General features: G+C 36.4%; 1 pseudogene; it reads left to right on the forward strand.

Moving 5' to 3' along the window:
• Positions 1-658: 658 nt before the first annotated feature.
• Positions 659-7545, forward strand: LOC149196511 (uncharacterized; annotated as a pseudogene).
• The last annotated feature ends 328 nt before the right edge of the window (positions 7546-7873 follow it).

Raw genomic sequence — 7873 nt, forward strand, 5'->3', positions numbered from 1 at the left:
TAGCCAGGAGAATCCAGGGAGGAACGTCGGCTAGCAAAGTAACCAAACATTGGCGACTGTCCAAAGTCACAGACAACATTGCCAAAATGATCGGGGCAATGAAAGGACTCATCTTTCATGCAGTAAGGCGTAATGCCAATGCGGTCGCTGACCACTTGGCTAATCATGGGATTGAACACCCCAACGAAATATGGGACAGCTGTTGGCAGCAGGTCGACAACCCGCAGTTAAAGAGCAAGTGCATCCAGCTCTCACAATTGGATATGGTGACGACAGTGGAGCCTGTTCGGAGGGTCGAATAAACCTTCTCCATAATGGCATGAACAGGCTGACTAGGCGTATACCATTTATTCCAAGTAGCATGCGAAGGACATACATGATGAGGGCAACCATGAAAGCAGCAGGTGACAAAGATTTGGGCAGGGCCATAATCTAGGGTGATATGAGCCGCCGAATCATTACAACGAACAGGGACACATGGCACATTTTGGGGCATGCAGGGTGCGGCGACCATAGGAGGGCTCAATTATCCCAAATCCCAAACAAAAATCCTTCACGTCGCAATAATGGTGATCAGACGTGCAAGTTGCACAAATTTATCCGATCACTCGCTGAAAACCTCCCCGATTTTGATTATATAATCACTCTCAATTACGCAATGACAGACATTGTTTATGTGGATAGGATTCTCGTCCCTCCTCTTTCTGCAATTAACGATCGAGATTCTGCTAGGCAAGAAAGCAGCACTATGGCTGGGGAGACTAGCCGCAATCAATCTGCCAACAAAGATTTGCAGCAGGCGAGGGAGATGTTCGAGAGGCAAACCTCGCAGCGAAACAAGCGCAGAATTATTGATTTAGAGGCCACGGTCAAGGATGAGGAAATCAAACTCTCTGATCAGCAAATTGAAAATGAGGTCGACTGGATCCAGGACCTGGGAACTCCCAGCACCCGGGCCACTCAGTTCGTAAGAACTCAGGCAGAAGCTTGGCGAATGAAGACCCTCCTTGCCAAAGCCATGGACGTCCAGGGGGAGCACGCGGATCAGCTGCGTAAACTCAAGCAGTTTGCTGAAACTATTGCGAATGATCACATGGCAGTGGTGGAAAGCAGCGAGTTCAAACTGAGTGCAATCCAACAACAAGTCGACACCATGACGAAGAAACTCACTGTGTTGATCAAGATTCTGCAGCAATTCATTGGGAAAGACAACAAGCCAGCCGACGAGCAGAAGACTGAACCTCCAGGTGACCAGCAGGGTGCCTCTTCCAGGCTTGGGCAAAGCTACATGGCAAAACCCAACCCGGCTCTGGAAATGTTCAAACGCCTGTAATTCGGCAGTCCTTCTGGCCTCCCCTACTCTTCTCTTGTCGGCGGGTTCTATGTCTTTGTTCCAGGTTTCTTTTGTCTTTGTCTACTGTCCACTCATGCTTACTGCCGCCCTGGGTGGTGTGCATGCTCTCAGTCTTCAATTATATAGTTTTTTCCAGTCCTCTGTCATTCTAGACTCTTCTGATATCATGGGGCAAGGCCTGCACTTCAGCGGCCAGTAATCTGCTTCTGCAGAATTTTGTACTATATTTTAATATAAAGCTTACTTACACAAAAAAAAGAAAAGACTTAAGCCATAATAATATTGCTTCTGATCATGCACACAACACATTGCAACTTGGCAAGGTCTCCCGAGCCACCATAGTGGGTGGTTGGTAGCTTATCCCACATTTGAAACCTGTGGGGCACCTAGTAACTACCAGTTCCACATTATGGGAAATAGAGGAATAAACTTCATAGGTCTATTTAGGCTTCAAAGTGAAACAAAAAGAAATATTCACCTATCTCTACAAATTGAACAATCTTTTTAGTATTCATGGTTGCTACTACTACATTCACACATTTTTCCACAATATCCCCTCAGTACATGAGATAGCAAGCCATGTATTTCTCATGCCTTAGGTCATACTTGGCCATCATGTTTGAGGGTTCAAACATTGCATTTGTAATCCCAAGCCAATGTAGTTTCTCATGAACGGTTTTCTCTGTAGAGATTACTAGAGCATACGAAGAAAACATAAAATGAATTTGAGGATATGGTACAAGATTGGTCTGATACACTGTCACATCCACATTAATGGTCCCATTAAATATAAAAAAAAATAAAAAATTTGCAATAGTGCATTACTGTTGCAACTTTTCCCTTGATTTTCTTCTACACAATTAATTGTCGACCTAAAGAACAAAGTATTGAATTTGATACCCTTTGGATTCCTCCTTTCAATTCAGTATAATATTGTTCATTTTACATTTCAATAAAATAATAGAACTTCTCATTAATGTGTGGTATTGATAGACCGGCCAATGAAAATCATTTCATTCAATCATTTTTTCTAGCCAAAGACTTTTCTTGTATGAGATGAAAAGAGAAGTTTGGAAAGGTGGCATTTTGGCCCATGTGCGAATGAAGTGCTTGACATGGGTTGAAATTTGGGGTGGATTTCCCTTCCCCTAAAGGAGTAGGAGGAATTCATCCAACCGACGCATAGTATCCATTTTGGGAATGTTGTAGCTCCTCCACCACAACCAAACCAACTTGCGTATGATTCATGTTATACTGTCAATGACACGTTTACAAGAAAACATGTGATTCATAATGGCACATTAACAATAAAACATTTAATGATACAATTAAGTTTTCATTTATGCATTTTTTGTGGATATATAAATAAGAAACCAAGGGAGAGGCTCAATTCGATTTTCCATGCATGTGATTGAATCCGGATACAATAGTATACGGAGCGTAGTGTGTGTGTGGGGAATTTTTGTTTTTTGCAAGTGGATAAAATCTTAAATGATATGAGGACTATACTTTTTTGCTAATGTTATGATAGACTGTAAGATGTTGATTTACACTAGTATGAACCTAGGTGCATATGACAATATATATTTTAGATTAAAAAAATTTATAGTTATATATGAATATATGGAGCATGATAGGATATGATTGACGTAGGATGACATACCATATAGCAAAATGGAATGTAAATAAGAATGAATGATATAAGCCCTGACAAAATCCCACTCGTAACCAAGACAACTACAAATATTACTAATATTTCTAAGGATAACCTCTCAATTTTTCCCTCTCCGCACTGACATGTGGGTTATAGCTTTTTAGCCAACCCTTCAACAACTGTAGGAAGGAAATTTGTTCTTCCCACCAAGCACCAATGGTTGCATGGGCTCACATTTCAATAGTGGTTTACCTTCTAGTGTTCTATTAGGACAATCCAACGCACATGTAACACTTACCAATTGTGTAGTATTCTTCATTGGAAAGAAGGTTAGCATAAATAGAAATTGCCAATGATTTTCTCTTATTAAGGAGGAGTTGATGTAATTTAGTTTCTCAATTCCACTTCCAATGCACTTAGTTGTTATATGTATTATGATTTTAATTTGTAATATTCAGTTTATTTTTTCAATCTTGTTATACATAATCCATAAGGGGCTTAGTACAAAACTCCAATCACTCACCGAATATGTATATTTTAGTTAACCCTAGGAGACATGGTAGAAAATGATCACACTTCATCATTTTTTTACTTCTATAAATACCTAATACAATGATATGAAAATTAAAAAATGTTGTGTCTCTATACAATGTTTGATCTATTGGGGTTTTCTATTCTTTTTTGTGAGTATTTTCATTCCTAATAATTGTTTAATGTACCTATTGAATTTATTTCCAGAAGTGCAAAATTGTTACTTTGCTTCCCTTTTGGAGGCCATTTTTTATGATTCCTATTTTAACAAAAAGATACCTTCTCAATAGATATTCAAATTTCTAAGTTTTCTTTTTCTAAAATTTCATTTATAACCAAGATGCAACGTGATACCTTCACAACATGTTCCATGGAGAGAGGAGCTCAAATATATCTTATTTCACGCAGTGACTTTTCCATGCTTATTGATTGTCTTATAAGTCTTGCACTACAATCTTTAATAACAATTATAAATAGGCTTGAAATCACTGATGTAGTTCCCAAAAATGCAGTCAAAATACTGAACAAGATTCACTCACATAATGAGAATCAACATTCTCTGGGACTGGACCTACATATGAAGGCTTGACAGTGAAACATTATTTTTCAAATTGACTGGTATTTTGATCATACTAGGAAATTCCACTTCATGAAGTGGATCAAAATATAGAAGATAAATATCATTCTTTGTTTTCTGAAACCATATTCAAATTTATTATTTGAATGAAAAATACCTCAAATTTGTAACCTCTTACAACTATTGTATTCAGACTTCTCTCATTACACAATAAATGAAGGACGAAAGGATAGCCACATTTGACATCAAGAACTAAAATCAGCTATCCAAATCTCATTGTGTTAGCGTGGATTCATGCAACATGTAGAAGCACCAATATGCATGGCACCTAAAGTAAAGAAAATAAGTAATTCTATTAGCACATTTATAATCAACCATTTAATATCGAATGCACTGAAAGGAAATACGGTCTACATATATTAGTTTTCATTTAGGCAACCCCTATGCCCAATAAAATATGATCAAGCTAGACTTGACCAAACATTATTAAGTCTAGACATCATATTTGAAAGTTTTGAAATAAAACTATCTTAAAGACCTATTGAAATAATGGTAAGGTGGTTTCTATACTCTATCATCGTTTCTACGACGAAAAAAAAGCATCTTCAAGAACTATGATTTAAATCAACCATTAAACCTTAGGTTTTGTTGCATAGCTACAAATTGGACTTTCGTCATTGTGGCCAACTCTATGTGTGTGACACACATTTTAAGTTGGTGGCTGAACTCTGTCATAATTCTATGAGGAAATATAAGATTCTTCAAGACTTATGTATTAAATCAACTATTGAACCTTAAGTTGTGTACCTAATCTACAAATTGGACATTCCAATTATGATCAATGCTAACTATATGGCATACATTCTTATACTTTCTTCTATTTATTATACTTTTCATGAAGGCAAAAATAAAGTGTGTCCATTTGGAACTCCTACTTATCGGACAAGCTTCCTGGTGCCCATGAAAATATTTTTGTTATGAAAATTTAAAGTCAAACACATGTCAAAAGTGCAAAGACATTTTTTTCTTTGAGATTTTATTAAATAGAAATTAATCAATTTTATTTTTCTCTTAGCCATTTTTTTTCACTTTCTGATGTCATATCCTCTGATTTTTCACAGGTTAATGTAGGTAAGGCAACTCCCATTGGTGTGTTCTTCTCCTCATTGTTGTTGTAATGCGTGTTTAAAAATGGCCACAAGGGATGGTCCTTTAAGAATGATAATATATTAACGAAAACTTTCTGATCTCATGCTAATAGATCTACATTCAAAAGGTGTAAAGACAACACAAATATATGCTCAAAAAAAATTTCATCCATAGGCTGATCTCTTCAAAGTAATGCTCATCTACATGCTATATATTATTTCTTAACTCAGACTGAAATGGTTTCAAAATCAGGCACCCTCTACAAGTATTCGCCAATAATAACACCATGAACTCAGTCTAATACTCCTCAAGCTAGGGAACCTTCTCCATGTAAATTTTAGTCATAAAAGATAACATAGTTCATTCAAAAGTAGAACTGTAAAAATATCACCATACAAAGGTTGGAGAAGTTTCTCATAACAACTTAAATCTATTGTTCATCCTCTCCCAATTTGCTGCAAGATGAAAATCATTTGGAAAAAAAGGGTCTCCACTGCTGGTCTCATTATCTCTGTAATCAGCAAAAGTTTCAATAGAACAAAGTTCCCCATTATTTTATGAATGCCGTCAGGAATCACATCAAGTGTTGGATTTAATAACAAATTTTCAAGGCAAATAGATTGGATGAAGAGAAAGAATTTTTGGTGAACATCGAACTCACCAGAAATGTTCTCTGTGCTTATTCATAAACCACATTAATTATGGGCTTTGGAAATGCTGGAAAGTTTGATGAAGCTTACCATTTACTAAACATAATGAGAGAAAAAATATGGAAACATAACACCATAACATATAACTATAATCTTACTTGCGTTGGAAAGAGAAGCAAAGTGGCTGACACTTTTACCCTTTTCACTAAAATGAAAATGGATGTAGAACCTAATTTCTCCACTTACAATATTATGATTGATATCCTATGCAAGGAAAATATATTAGATAATGCTTACAAAGTGATGGAGACAATGGCCCATGTAGGATTGTTTGCAAATGTCATGAAAATTAACACCATGACTGAAAGTTTCTATAAGATTCAAAGGTTGGATGATGTCTACAACCTTCTTGATAGTTTAAGAGAAAAGGCTTGTAGGCGAAATGTAGTAACATATTCTTCTCTTGTTGATGGTTTAGGCAGGCAATGTAGGGTTGATGAACCATACATGCTATTTGAAAGGATGTTGGATGATAGTCATGCACCAAATGGTGTTGTATATGCATCTCTTATTAAGACCTTTTTCAAGTGGTATAGGAAGGAGGATGGGCATAAAATATTAAAGGATATAATTCGTAGAGGTTGCACGCTAGATATAATACTTTATAATGTATATCTGAACTTTCCTCTTAGAGAAGGGTAGATTAACAAGGCCCACCGAATTTTTGAAGAAATTATAGAGCATGGATATGTTCAAGATGTTTTTACTTACTATACACCACTGCATGGTCTTATAAAGACCGGTGAAGCACAAAAGGCATACAAGTTGTTTTATGCACTGAAAGAGCAAGGTTGTGAACTTGATACTCTTGCATATAACACTACCGTTGATGGTTTTTTGAAGTCAAGAAAGGTCAAAAAATCCTTCCAACTCTTTGAAGAGATGAGGATAAAGGGCCATTCTCTTAGTGTAGTTTCTTATGGAGCACTTACTGATGGAATTGCAAAGGTTGACTGACTAGATGAGGGATACATACCTTTTAAGGAATGCCAAAGGCGTAGTTTTGAATGTATTTGTTTATAGTAGTCATGTAGATGGGTTGGAAAGGTAGGAAGAATGGACAAGGCATAATTGATTATGTATGAAAGATGCAGAAAGCATTGAACTCGAATGTATATATATGGAACTGTCTACTTCACCCTCTCCTCAAGGCAGAGGAGATAAATGAGGCATTTGTATGTTTTCAATCAATGAAATATTTGAAGTGTTCTCAAAATGTTGTGACCTACAGTATAATTATATATGGCCTTTGCACAGTGCGGAGATTTAACAAATCTTTTGTGTTTTGGTAAGAAATGAAAAAGCTTAGCCATACCTCTAATGTGACGACATACACCACTATGATTCCTATTCTGGCCAAGTCTGGGAATATAACATAGGCCTATTAATATTTGAGAAACGAAAAGCCACATGTCGTAAGCCTGATTGTGCATGTTATGATGGCCTTATAATTGGGCTGAGCAATGCAAACTAATCACTCGAAGCTTTCACGTTTTTTGAAGAAAAACGATTCAATGGATGTAAAATATGTGTTAAAATTTGTATTATTCTTCTTGATGCCCTTCACTAGGATGAAAATATTTAGTAGGATGCCATTGTAGTTGTTGCTTTAATAGAATCAGAAAAACCTCAGGATGTTTCAAAATATTTGTAATCTTGGATTACATGAAGGTCCATAGGACCAAATATTATCAGGCCATAGTGGAAATCATACACTTTCTTTCCATTAAACATATTCCTATCATGCTTTCTTCTAGGTTTTTGTTTTCTAATTCTTACTTGAGCTTCTTGAAATTCATTTGTTGGGAAAGTTGTTTTCCAATTATTGGTCCTTTCACAAATGTTGACACCAGTTGAAGGGTTGCATGGATTGATAGTTGATGATTGAATTATTTTCA

Source organism: Pinus tabuliformis, chromosome 2_2 (genome assembly GCF_031772625.1).
Source record: "Pinus tabuliformis cultivar Carrire ecotype Pingquan chromosome 2_2, CPIR1, whole genome shotgun sequence".
Taxonomy (NCBI): Eukaryota; Viridiplantae; Streptophyta; class Pinopsida; order Pinales; family Pinaceae; genus Pinus; species Pinus tabuliformis.